The sequence below is a fragment of the Schistocerca serialis genome, chromosome 1, assembly GCF_023864345.2.
Source record: "Schistocerca serialis cubense isolate TAMUIC-IGC-003099 chromosome 1, iqSchSeri2.2, whole genome shotgun sequence".
Taxonomy (NCBI): Eukaryota; Metazoa; Arthropoda; class Insecta; order Orthoptera; family Acrididae; genus Schistocerca; species Schistocerca serialis.
In genome coordinates this window covers 1,040,495,520-1,040,515,582 of record NC_064638.1, presented here as the reverse complement: position 1 = coordinate 1,040,515,582, position 20,063 = coordinate 1,040,495,520, and the positions used below count along the sequence as shown (strand labels likewise).

The 20,063-nt window shown below is 39.2% G+C and overlaps 1 protein-coding gene across 3 annotated transcripts in view; it reads right to left on the bottom strand.

Moving 5' to 3' along the window:
• Nucleotides 1–20,063, bottom strand: part of LOC126414581 (parathyroid hormone/parathyroid hormone-related peptide receptor-like) — a 776,049-nt gene that overhangs the window by 511,313 nt on the left and 244,673 nt on the right. For all 3 annotated transcript variants that reach the window (XM_050083357.1, XM_050083363.1, XM_050083361.1), the window contains exon 2: nt 6,507–6,581. The gene's annotated coding sequence lies outside the window, so the exon portion shown is untranslated. The remainder of the gene's footprint in view (nt 1–6,506; nt 6,582–20,063) is intronic.

Here is a 20,063-nt window from a genome sequence, read left to right as displayed (position 1 = left end):
TTACGACTGTGAAAATGTGAGTTTGTAATCTTATGGAACACATCAAATAGGGAGCCAAGACTGGGAGACTACATACAGCACTGCATTCATAAAATAACACACGAAGAACGTTGAAACATATCCAAGAGGATATTAACCGCAACCAACCAATTCAATTTTCACCCAAAGAAGTTACACTCGTAGCACTATCCTGTCCGTCGTGAAATTACCACACACTGGTATACTAAATCCATACTAACTCTCTGTGAAATGTTCCCAAAAAGAATAGCTGAGGGCTACTTTGATGCTGACACCACATGCTTCACGTGGTCAACTTGGTTTACACAAAGAGTGTAACTCCACAATAATTCTGATAATTAAAATAAATTACATAGAAACGCAATTTACAAAAGAAAAACCTCGAACTGGTTACTATCGTCTTACTATTAACCTGACGGGTCAAACAATTGTAAAAGCACGTGGTACTGGTCTCACAAAGTACACCCCACGTGGGTTGAACATAAAGAAAAGTTGCTATATTGAAAAATATTGTCAAGACGAGACTTTATAATCTCATGCACATTCCCATTTAAGATTGATGATCTTAGTTAGAGTTACTGATCAACACGTGGTTCCACTTTACTCACAAAGTAGTGACAAAGCAACTACTGGAATATTCTGAACTGTACGCTCGAATCACACTGCGTTGCAATTTAAGATAACACTAGATATTTTATAGCTAAACCTGAAATAAAGGTGATTAAATTTTCAGTTAGGCTGAACTTAAGAAATCCATTGTCCTACGGACTTAGCAGACACACACTTAGCCGGAGATCTTACCACTTCAGACGCTCGCCGCGGACAGACTGACCTGGGCTCCTACCAAGGGTGCTTCCGTATACAAAACGGAAGTGACCAGAGAGGCAGCTTCCTATACCAATATGACAAGGGACGGACAGGACCATACTAAGCATAGAAACCTCTCTGCTTTTAGAAAGCGTAGCTACCTGTTCCGACTTTGGACCTACTGTTCTCTAGCAGACAGGCTTGTCTGCTACCATCCAGCATGCAACTACAAATACATTTGCTCATTCATCCTCTCACACAGAAGGGAAGGGGGATGACAGTATCTTATCATATACAGTATACAAAAGAAAGTGGATGTAGGTTCCGTATGAGACTGTGTGACATGAATTACATATAAACTGTGTTCTAAAGTGTAGTAGTGTGACAGATCGTTCTTGTATATGTGTAAAAGTAACACGTTCCACTACTCAGTCTCCTGCCAGATAGTGAGAAACGCCACAGTAAACTTAGAAGAGGAATTTATGCCGTAAATGACAACAGATTTAAGAAATTAACATGAAAGGAATCCAACAGAGACCTTTCACCAGTTAAAAGGCCTCTTCTATTTTGGCTTGTGCTCAATATCTAAAGACTTAAATGACGACTGACGTTGAACTGTAATACTCTTTCCTTTTTTAACAGTTGTAGATACCACCCTATGACCTCATTCTTTTTATCTAGTGACGTTAATAAACCGAAGTAACTGAATCACGTTAAGGAAGTATACGCGGGCCCTTGAAGAATAAATGAGCATATATTAAAAGCTGTCTTTCCTGTTTGGCCACAAATGGCTAGATAACAGTTCCAAACAAATTGTTTAAGATACATGAGTAAAAAAAGCAGCAGGAAGCTACGTTCAAATCTCTCTTAATTTCAATAGTTTTGCCGAAGAAACTGAAAGACAGTCATGTTACGGAAACAAAACGATTGAGAGGCACTTGAAAATGGATATCCTTTTTAATACGATGTGCGTATTCAGAAACACATGCTGTGGTTTTCTAAAACACTTTTTAATGAAGTCTTTTCCACAATAACTATTTACTGAGCACGGTACTCTCAAGTGGACAGCTTTGTAGATAATAACTCGTTTCGTGTTTAATCTCACTCCGGCTCCACTACCACGCCGTGTTCAAGCGCTGTGCAGCCAGAGGCTAATAAAGTAGTGTTATCTCAGTGTTAATGGGAGTACTACTAACTGCTGCTATCTCCTTGCGACTTACTCGACTTAGTAATGGTCTTACTGCGACTATAACCTGCTTATGTGACCTAATGTTGGAAAGTACGTGCAGACTCCGAAATCTGGCCTCGGTTATCGCCAACGTGCTAGAATTCCATTGGAAAGTGGTGCAGGAAAACTGCCAACACCTGCGTTAAACACCATCTTCAGTGACCAAAGTGTTGAAGGGTAGTGAACTATTTTCACTGCCAAAAAGCAATAAAATGACTTGCAGTTTGCAGTAGAGTAAGCCTCACGTAAGAGGGTAATGCTGGCATTGCCGTCATAGACTAAGAGCAAGCCAATAAAAATAAAATTTCCGTTAAAAGCATATTTCCACGTCATGTTATAAAATACTGGAATACTAAAATGTACCTACGTTTCGGTTGAATTTCGGCGGTCTTCCTCAGGGCAAAGACATTGGTGCAGATCAGTACTCTAGTATTGTACAAGCTGTCGCCGCAATATGGCCAGAATGTTCCCAATGAGATTGACACCGGCAGCATAAGGCTACGTATTTATATCAATGGTAAAATTTCTAGTCAGCTGTCCTATACCGGCTGAACACAATTTATTTAGATTATATGTGACGATTACAAAATGTGCATCCTTTAATGGGTGGTTCTGTTTCTGAAATAAAAGGCTTTCAGCTGTAAATGAACTTTTGCAGGAACACTATCCGTTTCGTGGCGTCAAATCACATCTTCAGAGGTACATACGCGAGTAATATGGGAAGGACGGGGATTCAACCTTACCGTAACAAGGCTTAAATTTTTTGCTGACGTATGTACGGTTGAAGATGTGATTTAGCATAACGAAACCAGTCGTGTTCTTGTAAAAGTTCATATACAGCAGAAGGTGGGTATATTTCAGAAACATAGATTACTTCAGCTGCGGTTGGCATCAACAGAAAATTATTAGAGTCGAAACTAACCTACCGGGTTGGTTCGTGGATTTGACAGGTTCGCGTACTGTCAAGGCGAAAGATAAAAAGCAATACCTATGTACGGTGAAACCTGAAACACCATTGGTAGACAGCAGCAATTACAACTCAAGTACTGTTATTTATAAATCAAAATAAAGAAGCGTCAATAATATCTTTGTGAAAGACATAAATATTATTAGCATTAGCCAGTGTGTAGCCTTTTGCCAAAAGAAGAGCTCAGAAATAAGGGTGAAGCGTCGCATCCAAAGATTCTGGGTGGTTTGGCTCGGTACAAGAGCCCGTGAACATCAGTTTTTGTTGGTTGTACTTTTGCATGGAGTCAAAGTCATATAAAACTTTCTGAAAGTTATAACCGCCGTTTGACTGTACAAAAGATTTCATTTCACAATCTAGATTTCGGCCTTAGGCTATCATCAAGTAAAACAACTTCAACAGACTGTGGCATACTAAAAGTACAAGTATAAGAAAAAGTGTCAGAAAAATAGCAGGGCAAAGAGTTAAATCAATACATGAAGTACATGATTTGATCTGTTACTTACTTGAATAGAACCCAATTCGTCATCATAACATGTATCTTCGGTTATATAAAACAATTTTGTCAAAAGTACATGCGAGAATATATGTGTAATATGCTAATTAACTGGCAATTAACATGACTCACTTGATGAAGTTGTGCAATAAGCGAGTCAGGTGAATCATGATAAATGCCAGTAAATTAGATATTACACAAATGTCCTCGCATTTACTTTTAACAAAGTTGGTTTATATAACCGAGGTATACATGTTTTGACCATGTACTTGGGTTCTACTCAAGTCTAATGATTTATATTTTGTAAGTAAGAGAACAAATCATGCAGCCCATACATTGATTTAACTGTCTGCTCTGCTATATTTTTGGTACTTAATCTGATATTTGTACTTTTATTGTGCTTCAATCTGTTGCAGTTTTAACACTTGATAATAGCTAAAGTCGAGATCTAGATTGTAAATAAAGCCTATTGTATAATCAAATGGCGGTTATATCTTTCAGAAAGTCTTATCTTTGTATCAGTTCACTTCCATAAGAAAGGTCTTCCGAAAATCTGGAGAGAACACTTATTTTACTTGTAACTGGAAGAAGTATAATCGCAATAACAAATATGTGCCAGAATCAATAAATATGAAAAAATTCCCTAATTTTGGGGAAAATTAATCGACAGAACTTAGTTAGAAAAATTTCGTCAATCTCCATGGAAGATGAATTATTCTTCAAACGACTAATTGCATTTTTTGTAGCCCAAGATATAACCAACATATTTCTAGCACAATCCTCAATGTTCGGTTAAAAAGGTTTATTGTTGTTAGTTTAGTCTACAGCTCAAAGACTGTTTGGTACTGATACCTTCGCTAGTCTAGCGTGTGCAAGCCTCCTCAGCTTTGCAAAGCACTAACTACTGCAATCCACAAGCATTTGAACTCACTTCCTGCAGTCAAGCTTTGCTTCCACTCTCGGTCCCCCCCCCCCCCCTCCCCCCACAAACACACACACGCATCCCTCCATTACCAAATTAATTATTCCTTAATGGCTCAGGATATGTCAGAACGTACCCTTGTTTTAGTCAAGTCGTGCGACGAATTTCTTTTCTCCCCAATTCCATAAAGCTATCCAGTAAAACTATACAACAAATTATCTTCAGGACAGACTTCTCAAAGTTTTCCGAAACTCATCTTTAAAATTCTTTCAGAAACTCTATTTTGTATCTGCTGCGCTTCGGTCACCGTTGCTTATTTTACTTCCAGTAAGCAAAACTTATCTACCTTCAGAATTTCAGTATTTGGGGATACATATTCAGGATAAATTTATTCTGTGCACCAAAAATTATACCCCCTTCAGTCTTAAAATCCTCGTTAACAGCTTAGAATACTAAAATCTACTTTACAGAAAGTCTTATCTAATTGTTTCATCAGCCAGTTACATTATGAAAATTAAGTGACATTCACGAAGACAATATTAGGTGGTAAAAGCCTTCAGTAGTCCCCATTGATACATGAAATGGCTCATCTAGCTTTTGATTCGTCGAAACAGACTATAACATGTCTGATAGCCATGAGACGCAAAATATTTGTAACTTCTACTACAAAGTGTGGAAACAATGAATGTGTGTGAAGCCAAATGCAGAGGTTCCGTGGAAGGTACGTAACAGAGATACACAGTACTACAGCTGAGCCAAGTCGGTTCCAAAATACGGGGGCTGGAACTTCAATAGTGGCAACTATTTATTTACAGCTCGTAGAAAATAGATACGTGTATCAGAGTTTTATTGGCCTTCAAAGTAGTCTCCATCATTGTGTATAACCCTTTGGCAGCGATGTGGAAGTCGTAGGATACTCTTAGCAGTGCCAGTTGTGTTGACAGTTCGAGCGGAGCGGTCTATTGCCCGACGAATGTGGCAGTTCTGTAGCGAATGCCATGAAGTGTTTCCTTCAGTATAGAAATCTAGTTGGACTCACGAGGGATTAAGTCGGGGGAGTGCAGTAGGTGGTTTAGCACTTAGCTACCCCATCAGTCAAAAAAATCTGTTAACAGCATGCACTGTACGTGCTTCAGCATTGTGCTGCAAAATGATGGTCAGGTTCTCTGGTTCTGCAGAAAGTGTCATCACGTCTGTCTCGATGCTGTTCATTTTTGAAACACGATCTACGACGAGCTTAGAGACAGAAGTGATGACACTTTCTGCGGGACCTGACCATCATTTTTCAGCACAATGCTCAAGCACGTACAGTGCATGCTGTTTCTGATCTGCTTGATGTATGGGGCTGCTAAGTGCTATACCATCTACTGCACTCCCTTACTTAAGCCCTCGTGAGTTCAACTTGATTTCTAAACTGAAGGAAACATTCACGGCATTCGCTTCAGAACTGCTACAAATTCGTCGGCCAATAGACCGCTCCGCTCGAAATGTCAACACAACTGGCACTGCTAAGAGTATCCTACGACTTCCACATCGCTGGCAACGGCGTATTTACAATACTGGTGCCTACTTTGAAGGTCAGTAAAACTTTGAAACACGTATCTATTTTCTACGAGCTGTAAATAAATAGTTGGCACTATTAAAGTTCCAACCCTCGTATTTATTTTTTATTAACCTATCAAAAACACTCGACAACTACGGCTATAAAGTTACATCGTTTTAGATATTTCTACATCGTTGGTTTTCCTCGGAGCAACGTAACTGCGCTGTGCATGATGCAGCAAAGCGTCGTAAATAACAACTTAAGTTCAGTGACTGGTCGCATTGTGTATCTCATATTCTGAAGAAAACTACATAGCACTGTTAAAAATGTATCATAGCTCAAGTAGTTCAGTTCTAGGATGGTGTTTCTTAACAATTACTGCTGAATCACTCTATCAGAGGCGTTCAACTGAAAAGACATGCATTGTCAGTTTACATGGTGAAGGAAAAACATTGAACGAAAAGACATTTGTGCTGAAATATAAACGCTATTCTAAAAGCAGAAGCTAATGTCGTGTGTACTTACCGCAGTCACGTTCCAGATGTTCCCGTGGATGCGTCAACGTTTCCCGCCTGTCAGGACTTCCAGTATCCGCACCACCTGTGGATAATGTGCCTCTTTTCATTTTGTATGCTAATCGTCTACATAAAATAAAGTACATACGGCGTTTGCAATTAATAATAAAATGTATTAGCAGTCACTTTTTTTTAAACGTCCTAGGTGCAAGACATTTCTTCTAGCTACTGTATACGGAAGTTTGAAAGACAGCACCACCTCAAACTACTTCACCTTCATGGAACTAATCATGTAACAGGTAAAGTAACGTTAAGTAACTTAACAGTTAGCAATATCTTTCATGACACCCGGATGTTTCTACAACTAAAGACTTGTTAATGTTTTCAGCTATATATAAAAAAAGATAACTTCGAGTTTAGCGACATTGTTGTCTTCCACTTCGTATTTCCATATCATTTCTTAATTTTGTTTTATTGGCTTCTGGGTGCGCCAATACAGGACTGCCTTGCCACGAACTGCTAAGAAATTTAATATATAAATTTCATTGACATTAAAGGTAATTAATAAGTAAGTATAGTGTGTAAGGTATGGGGGGTTTGGTTTTTTTTTTGAGGGGGGGGGGGGTTGGTTTTTTTTTCTTTTATCTTGAAATGACAAGTTTAATGTCGCAATATTTATCACCAAATTACAGCTTTTCACACAGTTTTCAATTCGCTAACATAAAAACAGCGCAATGGATAACAACGCATCTTGACAACATCAAAAAGTGAAATAAGTTTATTCACAACAATGTTAAATACTAACTCTCTGAAAGAACATTAATCTTAAGCACAATATTATGAAAGTTTAATTTGAAGTTTCTTTATGTTAATCCTAAGCACAATAATATGAAAGTCTAATTGGACGTTTCGTTACAAAATTGCTCCTACACATACGTTATGATGTTGGTCAGTATTACAGAAATCGAGCAATGCGGGATCAAAGTTTGGTACTATTTAGGATGACAATCAAGTCTACAGTGGATGGTTAGTCAAGTGACAAATTTGAGGGCAAGATTACCCAACGCAGCTCGAGTTTACAGTGGACGCAAGCTGGTGAACCAACAAAGTTTACGCCTCTGCACGCGGTATTTACCTTAAGCTGCGGCGTGCTGCTGTCTGTAAGGACGCTCTCTTCCACTGAAATTCCTACAAAACTAATTTGGTCTTTGCTGAACTTTCCAGCAGAAACTTTCCCTATGTTTCTCGTTATGCGAGAAAAAATGTATTCAGCCATAGTCTCATTATGTGGCGATATACACGCTCATGGTTGGAACAGCGTGCATATTATAGTGCCCTCTCAGTTCTCGCAAGAACAGTTAACTAATTTGGCGGGTTCGTTTCTCCATAGCTGGAGCTAAACGTTGCTACAGCTAATTTTAGCTGGAGTGCAGCCGCAGTGAGTGCAGTGTCCACACCAATTTCTTCTCTGCGTCGTATGGAGCGTTAAGTACTCCGTTCTGCACTTGACGCCAGTTCAGAGAAGAGTCCCACAAAATTTCTCTCTTGTCCTACTTATGGCAGAACTGCCTACCTCCACTTGAGTTCCTTTTTCACGTCACAGCTTTTTTCGACCAATACAGGCATTCCTCTTATTTTTTATAAAACACCCTCTACCAATCGCATCGTCCCTTCTATCAAACTGTGTCGGAACTTCGGTAGTATTCTCCTTCCTAGTGAGTTTCTGCCAATCGGACGTTTTGTGACCGTTCTAGATACCTAAAGTACATTGACCTTTCTGTGTGTCGCACTCACTGGACGAAAATCCGTCACTTGCTTTTGTTCATATCCCGTTGGAATTTCGAAACGCAGTTTTCTAAAACTTCTTCTCTGATCTTGTACCAATGCCCTCGCTACAGGCGGCCCGCCAGCTTGAATCACCTGGCCCGGGGTCGCTGTCCTCTTTCCTGCCACCTCTTTTTAAGTGATCGCCGGCGTAACTCCCGCAACGCGGTTTCGCTACGTCGCTGTGGAGCTGGCTTTTCAAAACTGATAGCGACTCGAGTCGTGTTCCCTGTTCTACCTTCCGCTCAAAGACATGCATTGAATAGGAATGGTGTGTTAATTACTGTCGATTGACTGTAATCCTTATTTGCATTACATATTGATAGGCAAATGTTCTCATAACCGTCGATATACGTTAGGTGTCATCTTCACCTTCACATTGCGATTTGTAAAGGTCTCATGTAAGGTGCGAATCTGACCATTTATTCTGCCATCTTGCAAGTGACCAAAAAGCCTCTGCGACTTATCTTAACAAAGCCAAATAACCCCCCCCCCCCCCCACACACACACACACCTACACACAGACGGACACACATATACAGTCGCAGCACACGCACACACACACACACACACACACACACACACACACACACACACACACACGCCACACGTTCTAGGGAAATCTTCTTTCATTTCGAGAAACTCTGTAACTAGCCAGTCTGATTTCTTTCTGCGTCTAAGAACAGCCAAACAACGTTACATTGATATTGTGAGTCCCCCCACAGTCGCAGTGCTGTGATCGTGTGGTCTGACGCCTATGGACGTGTCGCTGCTAGCAGCAATGGTTGAATTTCAGTCTGACGACGATCATTATGAATCGTCTCTTCTTTGCCAGCGAATTTACGTTTCATTACGCACATTTCAGAGTCCCACGATGCATCCGGATATTGTTGCTGAGTAGTCAGTCCGAAGACTGGTTTGAAGGAACTTACCACTCTAGTCTATCTTGTGCAAGCCTCTTTATCTCCGTATAGTTACTGCAAGCTACAAACGTTTGCGCGTGTCAACTGTATCCTGTTTTCCCACTCCCTCAACAATGGCCCCCATCTCACCGTCCGCATCTCCCACTATTGTCAAAATGACGACTCCTTGATACCACAAGATGGGTTCTGTCAACCAAGCCCTCGTTTAAATTGCATTATGCAATATATTTCTTTTCGCCCCCGTTCAATACAACAGCTCCTCAAGAGTTAACTCATCCGCATCTAATCTTAAGCGTTCTTCGGTAGCGCCATATTTCAAAATGTGTTCTCGTCTGAACAGTTTATTGTCGATGTTTCACTTCCGTAGAAGACTTCACTGCAAGCAAGTATATTGAGAAAAGAGTTCCTAACGTTTAAAATTTTATATCATACGTAAAAAAATTTCTGTTTCTCAGAAATGATTTTCTTGCCATTACCAGTCTGCATTTTATATCGTCTCTGTTTCGGACTCTGTCACTTCTTTTGCTTCCGAATAACAGTATTCACCGACTACCTTCAGTATTTCCTTTCCTCATCTAATTTCCTTGACACAGCGTGATTTAATTTTGCTATACTTCGTTATGTTTGTTTCAGTTTTATTAATGACCATCTTACAGCTTCTTTTCAATATACTATCCATTCGTTCAAACTATTCTTCGAGTCCTGTACCGTCTGTAACATAATTTCAGTCTTACTGTCAACTGAGTGAGCTGGCGCAGTGGTTAGCACACTGGACTCACATTCGGGAGGACGACGGTTCAAACCCGAGTCCGGCTATCCTGAGTTAGGTTTTTTTTGTGATTTCCCTAAATCACTCCAGGCAAATTCCGGGATGGTTCCTTTGAAAGTGCACGGTCGATTTCCTTCTGCATCCTCTCCTAGTCCACATTGACAACAGTGGCATATATCAGTCTTGCCGAAATAACGGATAGCATTTTTTGTATCAGAAATCTCGTTTTGGATGATAGATGTGTTTATACTTTCCAAAAACCAAATAAAATTATCAGAATGTATCACATTTCGATGGTCTTCTGCTTCTACGTACCATTCGATAAAACGAAGAGGCAAGCTGACTGCGCACGCTTCGTCTTGCTGACTTAGATAGATATCAAGATTGCGGCGTATGAAATCGAACGCGAAACACAGTCCTATTTACCTTTATGTTACATCTTTTGTCCTGTGAAGTCCTTTTGTCCACCGGGTAATACGACCTTGTTGCTGTTGAAAGTGTTACCGCGATAAGGCAGGGGACGATTCGTGCTCAGGAAACGCTGACACTCCAGTTCAGTAAATCGCAGCAGTTTCCTCCATGAAATGAGGACAAATGTCTTCGAGTAGCTTCATACCATATTTCTTTATGTTCGTAGCTCGAAGATTTATACCACACTAAATTACTTGTCTCAATCTGATATCAACGTAAGCTCTACAGCTGTAGAAATGAACTCTCAAGATCTGTGAACTTCCAGCTTGATGGCGGACAATTGGGTCAGCAACTTACTTTTATTAGAACTATTATTTGTAATTCTGTCGAAGTTGCAGTGGGAAAGAATCCTTTATTTGAGGTGACTGTTGTCGGACATGACGTCCACTATCAAACCATCCGCTACAAACATATTACACCAGTAGTTATTAACTTTCTTTACACTGAACAGTTTCACGTACAGAAGATGTGGTCCTTGCTTTTATACACGAAACTGCGTATCTTCGTCGTACATACTGACAGGCAATATCGCCAGTACATTTGAAATATAGCCACAATAGGGAAAAACCAATTTTCAGCCTATTATCAGTGGTTCTTGCCAAACGGCACCAACTCTACTGCTGTAACAGCTTAAAAGTGAATAATCAAGAGACCGCCAGAAGTAGCAAGAGAACCTACGCCAACTCTAAGACACCGTGTTTCAACTGCCAATGCTATTACTACATATTGTTAACCAAATAACAGAATTATTTCTTAAAACTTACAACTAATTGCAGTGTATTAATAAAATATAAAATTCTCATCACGCAGTTTAAATATACAGCACTATACTACAACGCAACTGTAATCACATAGTAGAATACTTAAACAAATCTAAATAGGCGTCATGTAGTAAAACAAAAATTTTACGAAAATGTTATGAGAAATGACTGTTGTTGTTGTTGTGGTCTTCAGTCCTGAGACTGGTTTGATGCAGCTCTCCATGCTACTCTATCCTGTGTAGGCTTCTTCACCTCCCAGTACCAGCTGCAACCTACATCCTTCTGAATCTGCTTAGTGTATTCATCTCCTGGTCTCCCTCTACCATTTTTACCCTCCACGCTGCCCTCCAATACTAAATTGGTGATCCCTCGATGTCTCAGAACATGTCCTACCAACCGATCGCTTCTTCTAGTCAAGTTGTGCCACAAGCTCCATTTCTCCCCAGTTCTATTCAAAACCTCCTCATTAGTTATGTGATCTACCCATCTAATCTTCAGCATTTTTTCTGTAGCACCACATTTCGAAAGCTTCTATTCTCTTCTTGTCTAAAACTATTTATCGTCCACGTTTCACTTCCATACATGGCTACACTCCATACAAATTCTTTTTGAAACGACTTCCTGACATTTAAATCTATACTCGATGTTAACAAATTTTTCTTCTTCAGAAACTCTTTCCTTACTATTGCCAGGCTACATTTTATATCCTCTCTACTTCGACCATCATCAGTTATTTTGCTCCCCAAATAGCAAAACTCCTTTACCACTTTAAGTGTCTCATTCCCTAATCTAATTTCCTCATCGTCACCCGAGTTAACTCGACTACATTCCATTTCCTCGTTTTGCTTTTGTTGATGTTCATCTTATATCCTCCTTTCAAGACACTGTCCATTCCGTTCAACTGCTCTTCCAAGTCCTTTGCTCTCTCTGACAGAATTACAATGTCATCGGCGAAGCCTAAAGTTTTTATTTCTTCTCCATGGATTTTAATACCTGCTCCGAACTTTTCTTTTGTTTTCTTTATTGCTTGCTAATTATACAGATTGAATAACATCGACGATAGGCTACAACCCTGTCTCACTCCCTCCCCAACCACTGCTTCCCTTTCATACCCCTCGACTCTTATAACTGCCATCTGCTTTCTGTACAAATTGTAAATAGCCTTTCGCTCCCTGTATTTTACCCCTGCCACCTTCTGAATTTGAAAGAGATTATTCCAATCAACATTGTCAAAAGCTTTCTCTAAGTCTACAAACGCTAGAAACGTAGGTTTGCCTTTCCTTAATCTATTTTCTAAGATACGTCGTAAGGTCAGTATTGCCTCACATGTTCCAACATTTCTACGGAATCCAAACTGATCTTCCCCGAGGTCAGCTTCTATCAGTTTTTCCATTCGTCTGTAAAGAATTTGCGTTAGTATTTTGCAGCTGTGACTTATTAAAATGATAGTTCGGTAATTTTCACATCTGTCAACACCTGGTTTCTTTGGGATTGGAATTATTGCATTCTTCTTGAAGTCTGAGGGTATTTCGCCTGTCTCATACATCTTGCTCACCAGATGGTAGAGTTTTGTTAGGACTGGCTTTCCCAAGGCTGTCAGTAGTTCTAATGGAATGTTGTCTACTCCGGGGGCCTTGTTTCGACTCAGGTCTTTCAGTGCTCTGTCAAACTCTTCAAGCAGTATCGTATCTCCCATTTCATCTTCATCTACATCCTCTTCCATTTCCATAATATTGTTCTCGAGTACATCACCCTTGTATAGACCCTCTATATACTCCTTCCACCTTTCTGCTTTCCCTTCTTTGCTTAGAACTGGGTTTCCATCAAAGCATTTGATATTCATGCAAGTGGTTCTCCTTTCTCCAAAGGTCTCTTTAATTTTCCTGTAGGCAGTATCTATTTCACCCCTAGTGAGATAAGCCTCTACATCCTTACATTTGTCCTCTAGCCATCCCTGCTTAGCCATTTTGCACTTCTTGTCGATATTATTTGCGAGGCGTTTGTATTCCTTTCTGCCTGCTTCATTTACTGCATTTTTATATTTTCTCCTTTCATCAATTAAATTCAATATTTCTTCCGTTACCCAAGGGTCTCTACTAGCCCTCGTCTTTTTACTTATTTGTTCCTCTGCTGCCTTCACTATTTAATCCCTCAAAGCTACCCATTCTTTTTCTACTGTATTTCTTTCCCCCATCCCTTCAATTGTTCCCTTATGCTCTCCCTGAAACTCTGTACAACCTCTAGTTTAGTCAGTTTATCCAGGTCCCATTTCCTTAAATTCCCACCTTTGGAACGCCATATAACAACGTAGACGGTACTCCTAAGGGAAACGTATTATTCAATTTAAAGCCATGGTCAAATCACAGTTGTCATTTGTAGTTTACTGCCAAAGACGATGCAATGGGGCATGACACCTAATCAACATAAGGCGTATATTTTTTCATACGTAGAAAGTTACATTGATGAGGGAATATTACCTATAGCCCGTCGATTTTACTTATACAGTGATTCACCTGTCCCTACGTATAGGTTTTATGCAACTTGCAACGCCTTGAAAAACCACAAGTTACATTTTCATATTATTCTCTCGCTCGCTATACACAAACAGTTAGTCCTATAAAAATTGAACACAACCTTTTTGTAGGAAGTTTAATTTACTTTAATTTTGTATCGGAATATTTTCTCGCTGGACGCCGTGGTTTTCAAATTATTCAAGAAAACCTCGTTTGAAGGTCACTTTTATACGTTTTTCTTGAGTACTTTGGAAATCACGGCCTCTAGCGAAAACGTATTCGCGTGAAAAAAATTAACTACGTTAAAAAATTTCCTAAAAATAGGTACTGTTCATATTTTTCCCATGGTACTATCAGTTTGGACGTCTTGAGCGGGAGAATTAGAAAATCTTGCGAGTGGTATCTGAAAGCGTTACAGATTATATAAGACCTATCTCTGGAGGCAATTGAATCACCCGTGTATAATGCCTCAAATGTCTCCTCGATCTAAATGTGAAACAGGAATAAAATTAAACAAATAAAACTTCCACAGATGTTATGCGGCGTTACTATGATTTTTTTATACTGGTATCAAGTAGCAGTGGTCACACAACACAGGTTTAATGAAAACGAACGATTTTTTTTTTACTTGTATAACTATAATGGATGAAGCTCCTTACTTGTTTGCCGTATTTTCCCCAAACAGTGATTCACCAAAAAGCCTAAGTAATACATATACTATCACTTTCGTAAAGGAGACGTGTCGCCCAAACTGTATACTACGATCGAAAGACGTTTGGCCGGGTAAGACTTCTTTTTGGTAAGAGCAAAATGACGATGGTATTGAAAATCCGGCCGATCATTAAGCAGCTTATTCAGGTCCTTACTCTTGCTGTTACAGATCACAGGTTCCTTTGAAATGTCAGGCTTTAAGCCTTTAGGGGCAACATGATATATCTTTATCTTCTCTATGCTACCAATTGTGTCAACCTCATAACGCAAATATGGACCAAAAGTCGTCCTTTTACTAAAACTGACATACTTCTTAACCCTGGCTGTGAAACATTTACCCATCTGACCACGTAAAATTTATCGTAGGTAGCACATTTCAATCTATAGACGCCAGACGAGTCATATTTCTTCATACTATTCTTCCTTACCTTCTTTTCCAATCTATGCTTTAACCTGTACTTCAAAAGATCACCCGTTTGAAATGCTATATGAAACCACTGCGGAAACGCCAATACGAATTTTCTCGTTGGGAGGCTACGGTACTGCAGCGTCATACACTTTGCCTCCTTACGCGGAACTTTGGTCCGTTTACGCTACCAAAAAATCTTCATTACCAGATTGCTCTTATAAACATTGGCTGCAGTCGTCTGACTAATTGAAAGAATAGCTTTCAAAGACACGTAACCACCACGTGAAAGAAAGGATTTTTGTGCTACACCGGATGGTTAGAATAATTTCTGACTATCGGATCTGTGCGTGTGGGTTTGCGATTTACTTTATTATTACTTTCTTTCTCAATCGTCTACTTATTTAAAGTTAGTATGTTGTTGGTTGGAAATAGAATGAAAGGTGGATAATTGCTATTCCCTTTCCTTGATTACTAGAAATGTGTCGTCCACATAACTGCCTTTCGTGCCAGCCATGAGTTATTCATGAAGAGCTTCGTTTCCAGATCATGTAGAAAAATATCAGCCAACATACCGGAAAGGTAACTGCCATTCAAAAGTTCTCTATGCTGATAAAATTTCTCAGTCAAATTAAAAAAAGAAAAACAACTTTACCGCAGTCTGATTTTCAAGATATTGGGAAATTCTACAGTTTGCCCAATCCCCATTTATTAATCTGTTTGTTGTTCGGGATCCAGTTTTCTTATCTAACAAACCTCAAGCAGGAGTACTATTTAAATTTTAAAAAAATAAAAAATAAAACCATCCTGACAAGACCCATGGAAGATATTTTTCTTTCCTGGCCATGTTACTGGCACTTCAGATAGAGATACCAAATGAGTCAACGATAAACGAGCGGAAATATGTATTTTCAGACCAGATAGGGTACAACAACTTTGTCGCACTCATATCGTCAACCATGATTTCTCTAAAAGGATTAAGGTGAATACTGGGATGATTCCTTTGAAAGGGTGTGACTGACCTTCCACAAACATCTCCAATATCAGCTCGTGCCCTGTCTCTAACTATTGCTTCATCGAAAGAACATTACTACGTTAAAACCTGCTAAGTACATCATATTGTCACAAAGAAAACCAGCGCTGTATCTCGACGTAGTAGTATTTGCGACAGTACATGACTGTTGTACTAGCATGGTGCCATAAATATTGTAAAAAGCTTTGTTTCATGCAATGTGGCCTAGCTGTTAGCTTCGTTATCTCCCACGCCGCGTGCCGGTAGCTAAAATCCGGCCATTATCAATTACTTTTATTTAGAATTTATCATTTCAGAAAGATTCTCGAAATATTTATGTTGATGATGTTTGCATATTCTGGAATAGTCCTTGTTTGTACAAAATGTTCAGTCTGTATGTTGGTGTTCGTAAAACGAATGTTTTTAATGCTAAGCGTTATTGTTCACTGACGACCTTGCTTTCAGATTTTGAATTGATTGAGGATACGACGTGACAATACGGATGATCCTGTATAAACGCTCTTTCGCGAACAATGGATAGGGAAGCAGTTATAATCATAACAATATGTTACCTATATACGCCACAATATTTCAATTAGTATTTTGTAAAATTACGACCGGCTAACTGCTTCAGGTAAAATGTCGCTGCGTCAGAACGATACCACTTTAAAATGACGGATCGACGAATTAATAAAGGAAATAAATTTCCGTTATGTGTCCGCGCTCATTAGGAATGTTTTGTAAATGAAATCGTGTACATCGCTCAAATTTCAATATTTATTACGACATTTCAGCTATTGCCATTATTAGATACCAGCAGTTAAGATTAAAAGACCACAAACGGTTACAGGCATTGGTTGTAAAACGTCAAGCTGGAACGGGCAAGAAATTAAGAAGATAAAAATATTTTTGGAAACGTTTGCTCACCAAAAAACTTATAACTTACAAAGCAAACATCAGTGTTACTATTAATGTAATTACAATTTATAGAGCGATCTAGACGGTATTATTCGCCTTATTATTGATCGTCATTTAACTTATTTTGTTTCTACAACATCTAAAACAGAAACAGTTCTTCTGTTTTTGTTACGTACACCAAATGCTACAAATTACTATCTATCTAAATAAAACTTCTTGTCTCTTTTTGCGTAGAAACTGTTTCTTGATGAGCCTGACAATTACTGAAAGATGTAAAAAAATTTTAATCTGGATTTTATATTCTAGTACACTTTTCTGAATCCACAGAATCGAAATATTTATCGGATGAGAAAAATGATACGTGATTAACGTCAAGGAAAAATAAATGTTATAATGAAACAGTAATTATAAAAGCTTATTACGAGTTCAAAAGCTATACTCAGATCACGATCCACAGAAGCATACATAAAAATCTGTCTTCCTGTCGTATATCACTCTTGTACTTGATTGATGTCGTTCTCCAACGCCTCCTAATCTTCTTCGAATAGTTTCATTCGCCATATCTCACTGACAAAAGTTAGCTTCTGGTGCTGTAGTATTCGCAAATAACTCACTGGTTCTTCTGCACGTATTTATATGGAGATGTGACGTAATCGATCGAAATCGAAGTTCCTTGTGACAATAGGCTGTAAGAAAAGATATTTTCATAATGTTTACTTCATTTTTTCATGTTACACAGAAGAGCATATAGCTACTGACTCAAACAGTGCCATTACATTCGTTGCAGGTACAAATTTTATGCGTTGCTTTGAGAGGATGTGTAGATGAGGGCTATTAAAATTGTGGAACTCCAATTATCATCAGATATACGGCGTCACCTTGGAGTTGGCACTGCTAGCATTGGAGAACTCGAAGCGCTATATATTTCAAAAAATCTGCTGTTCGAGTAAGAACTTGTATCAAAATTATAGCAGTAATCAGTTACCGTCAATAGTCGATTCCAAGTCGTCATTCAAGAAGACGAGGTGGAAGAGTAAAACCTCGTAAGAAAGCCAACGACTTCACTGGCGGAAGAAGATCACAATATCAGTGGCAGGGAAAATGAAAGTCTTTTTTCCCGCCTGTGAAAGTAGCCCCATCGGTATAATCCCTGTGTAGAAAATACTGGATTTGAATCCAGATTGCGACACAATGTACGCTGGGCTGGTCAGGACTACCAGAATGACAGTAAAGTTCCAATGTGGAAGCCAACAAGATACAACCGCCTTGTGTCCTAAGTATGACAACCACGCAGAGCGTAGGGAATACTGAGATTTTATTACTGATGCTGTAACTGTAAGGAAGAAATTACTAACTTTAAACCTTAAAAGTTTCATTACCTTTTCTTAATGAATGTTACTGGAGGTTATAAAAACGAGGCAAAAAGAAATGCGACATCATCACACAGAGTATTGGTGCTGGGCTTGTAGCCAAATATTTCGTCAGTTCAGTGCCGTGTGGCTTATTTATTCTTGTAATTGTGAAAAAGACAAATGCCCTCGACGTTGATGTTTATCGCTATCTGGACATTCTTTCGACTGTCTTTATTCTCGTACTCTGTGAGCCGCCTGTATGGTCAGCTTCAGCTGCCCTGAGATATCTTGAATTTTCTCATCCCATTTGCTTTTTGATGTTTCAGTTGCTCGCTGGTGTATCTTGCTTTAACAAATATCTTACCAGACAGTTACGGTATAGTGTCAGATCGGTATTTGCGGTTACTTTATTTATTTATTTAGTTTATTTGTTTGTTTTATTTTTATTTAATTTTTTTAATACAGCTGCTAAGCTATACATTGAACAACAGATTTTGGATACAGTAGCGCTGTGGTTGCAAAGTGTCTAAGACCTAGTCCAGATGAAACCACCCTCCAAACAGACACTGACTTATGTCGTTCACGCTTAGAGAAGTGCGAATAGGCCTCTCAGGAGGTTAGTATTAACGCTCACAAAAGTCATTACCTTACACGTCGGCTAGAGCATAATGCTGGTTAGAGAACATTTGACACTGACAAATGATTCTTTAAATAAATGTCTACGAAATGCTGGCAATGGACATTCTCTAACTGTATCGCTTAGAAATATCGATGTATCAAAAGGATAATTCTTATTAATGTCTTCGTTTTTTGTTGACATTAAGTTGATTTGTAAATTAGTTCATATCGCACTGTTTTTGCTTGGAAAATAATTTCCATTCACATCAACGAGAAAGAGAGAGAGAGAGAGAGATGGCGGAGGACGGCAGAAAGAGGAGTGTGGGGAAGATTTAATGATATGCTACTAGTAGACTGAAACCTCATTATATACTGATTCTGTGTCTGTCAAATTTCACAGTTAGTGCTTTGGCTATGCGTTTCATTTCTTAGGTGAAATACTTTCCGCCAAATTTTGAAATGTGGGTGACGGAATGACTGCATTCCATACACAATTCATAAACAGACAAACATGCAGTATTATACCAGAGGAAAAATGCTCCTATCGGAGAACAAGAAAGACGAATATGCTGAAAAGTGGGATACCAGCTGCCTCATTCTACCTTCCTCAGCACCTATGAAAATTTACCCAAAAATTTTGGCTTGCGAACATATTCGAGCTGTTCCTAAAATCTCGCCTGTCACTCCCACAAGCTCCCCTAACTGTTAACTCGCTCACACACGCAATAGTCCATCGCTGTAAATTGTCCATACGCATCCACTCCTACTTGTTCATTCGCACTAACTCATTTAGCCCACCTCATTTTCATTATCTCTTTGCGTCTCTCTGTCATTGTCTCCTGTCTCACAGTCTCAGTCTCCTTTGTTCTGTCCTACTACTACTGGCTCAAATGGCTCTGAGCAGTCCCCTAGAACTTAGAACTACTTAAAGCTAACTAACCTAAGGACATCACACACATCCATGCCCGAGGCAGGATTCTAACCTGCGACCGTAGCATCCGCGCGGTTCCGGACTAAAGCGCCTAGAACAGCTCGGCCACCGCGGCCGGCTACTACTACTGTCATCTATCACTGTCATTGTCGTCTTCTTACTGTCACTATCTAATTCATTCCTTCTCACTGTCACATCTCTCTCTCTCTTCCTCGTTGTCATTGTCTTTCATTATCACTGGTTTCAGCTTTCTCATTCTCTTTATTCCTCTCATAGCCATTATTTACAGGATTAACTATAAATAATACATGATTAAAAATCCAATTTACAATTATATTTATTGGAGTAAACTTAACAT